Raw genomic sequence first — 2,546 nt, 5'->3', positions numbered from 1 at the left:
CTTCCCACGATCCCTTTTGATCCAAATCATCCCCCCCCCCAAAAGCTCTACTTTGTAATTTGTCCATTTTCTGTATTTAGCCCTGTGTGGCTATAATAAAAAGATATCTATCTATTCTTTCTATCTATATATCTATCTATCTGTGAGTCTGTCAGTTCATGTGTCTATTTATATATGAGCGAGGACATAAGAATAGTTATATGATTTATCGAGAGAAATAGCATCATCCAAGAATTTTTCTCAGATCCTCCCGAAACTGGTGGGAGAAGAGAGAGATAGAAAGTTTAGCGGTAAATTTATCTTCACCTATCCTAAACTTTACTTTCAAATGTCATGTATAACATTATCGATGAATAAAAGAAGAAGGGAGTGTAATAATATTTTCGACAAGTTCAGCTCACAAGAAACTTAATTTGCCTCGAGAAATTGCTAATTTTAAAGAAGACTCAAGACGAAGATACAAAGGCTCTTGTGTGACTGGCTGATACGCGACAACTGCCATCAACGATTATTGCTGACATGTTAGATAACAATAAAAATGAAAGTTACTGGAAGGCATATAAAGAGACTTTCTTGCACAGTAAAACATACAATCTGCATCCTCATCAATATTTCAGCTGTGTCACTCCTTTAACTCTACTTGTATTCGTTTCAATGAAACCTTTTCTGACATTTTCCCCCCTCTTCTCAACTTAACCACCCACTTATTTGTTAGGTCTCTTCTCTCGATATCCGTACACATCCACTCATAGACATTATTCTCTTCATAGCTACTGAAATTGTATCTATCGTTCACGTAACCGCTTCATTGCCTGATTTATATCGTTCATGTAAGCTCTTCTATGTCTAACCTACCATCCACTAACGCTACATTATGCCTAAACTATGCTTCACGTTGCGTCTTCTGCGCCCAACTACGCTGTGTCTAACTTACTGTGTCTATTTAACCCCTTCCATGTTTAACCTACGGTTCACGTAACTCCTGCGTCTAACCTACCGTTCATCTGACATCAATTGTTTCTTTTCTACTGAACTAACATTTTAATTCCTTCTCTTCCCAAGTTTCTATTAGTTTCTCCTTCAGTCCCTTTACAAATGTCATAATATATACACAATATCGATAGGTCTCTTTTCCTATATCAGAGACGACGAATTCTTCTTCGAACAAGACGCTGGTTGCGACTCTTTAAAGTTTGTTCATAGATTAGTCAACAAATCAAGCGTAGCTATCACGACTTTTCTCAAAGTCCCCGAGACTGAAGAATGGAGTTTAATCATCCACAGACATGAGACCTACACTAAATGTTTTGTAGCACAGTTTGTCACACTAAAGGCACACAAGGTCCAAAGTGAGGAGTTAAACAAAATGGCAGATTAAATTTATCTCTCAGATATAGGATCCGCGTCTTCCTATATCAAAATCCATTCAAAATGCATGCCAACTTGAATGTATAGCAAAAATACATGTCAATCTAAACATGTCGAGCGGTGCGATTGAACACGAAACCATAGTGCTAACGGCGCGAACATTTTAACCAAACAGCTATGCATGCATTCGAAATATTTTCCCTCTTACATTCCCGTTCCACGTCAAGCTGGTATCTTCATCTTTCAGCCATGTGCCTTGAAACTAATATCGATGATTTATTGGATGACAAATCAATCGAATGTACCTACTTTGTACCTAATTTAAAAGACATTAATACTTCTTGGTTCTCATCAATATTGTTATTTATTTCTTTATTATTTATTTATATTTTAGTTTTTCACGGCACAAAGGTTGTGTGTTTCAGTGGGATGAGGAGGTTGGGGCAAGATTTTATTAGCTTTTTGAAGGGAATTAGCGCCTAAGTTGAGTGAATTTACTTCAACCGCACATCGAAACCGTTTCGTTTTCTCAGCTTTCTCACCACATTCATACAATTATTTCTGTAACCAATAAAAGAAATTATTATTTCTAAGGGAAATTTATTTGTAGTTTTGTTCTGTAATTTAGCGAGGATCAATGATCTATCAATGCCATCATTAACATCTGATTCCCTTTCTGATTTAAACCAACGTCGTTTGAAGACATCGACAAATTTTCCACTAAACCTTTTGATGTGGGAATGGAGTAGAACGCTCTTATATTGAGTTCATTACTATTATATTGAAAAAAAAATGCTACAACAAAAATAAATATCAGGACTACTATTATTATTATCATCGATATTATAGAGGTTTGTAAAGAGAAGAATCTATACAGTGCCAGGTGCAATGCATTTTTGGTATTCAGATATAACATTTTATGTTTGGTATTGAAATCCCATTGCAGTTGTTTTGTCTTTCATCCATTCCTAGGTTGATAATAAGCACTCTTCAGATACCTACTGCTTGCAGGAATTCTTCTGGTAATTGGTGTAACATAAAAAGGAATATGGAGAAACATGAACAAATAAGTAACTTTATACAGATATGCATAAATGAATGTACACAATACGCACTTCCTGTTAACAACACACCTACACATCCATACACACACACACACACACACACATATATATATA

At 35.7% G+C, this 2,546-nt stretch overlaps 1 long non-coding RNA gene across 3 annotated transcripts in view; it reads right to left on the bottom strand.

Moving 5' to 3' along the window:
* The window catches only part of LOC128249591 (uncharacterized), a 30,391-nt gene that overhangs the window by 16,812 nt on the left and 11,033 nt on the right, over positions 1-2,546 (bottom strand). Inside the window, exon 3 of one of the 3 annotated variants that reach the window (XR_008265694.1) lies at positions 2,371-2,387. The exons of the other annotated variants lie outside the window; for them this stretch is intronic. This is a non-coding gene — a long non-coding RNA (uncharacterized LOC128249591). The remainder of the gene's footprint in view (positions 1-2,370; positions 2,388-2,546) is intronic. 3 annotated transcript variants of the gene reach the window in all.

Source organism: Octopus bimaculoides, chromosome 16, assembly GCF_001194135.2.
Source record: "Octopus bimaculoides isolate UCB-OBI-ISO-001 chromosome 16, ASM119413v2, whole genome shotgun sequence".
Lineage (NCBI taxonomy): Eukaryota > Metazoa > Mollusca > Cephalopoda > Octopoda > Octopodidae > Octopus > Octopus bimaculoides.
The sequence above is the reverse complement of the archived record's forward strand: the minus strand, read 5'-3'. Positions and strand labels throughout refer to the sequence as shown.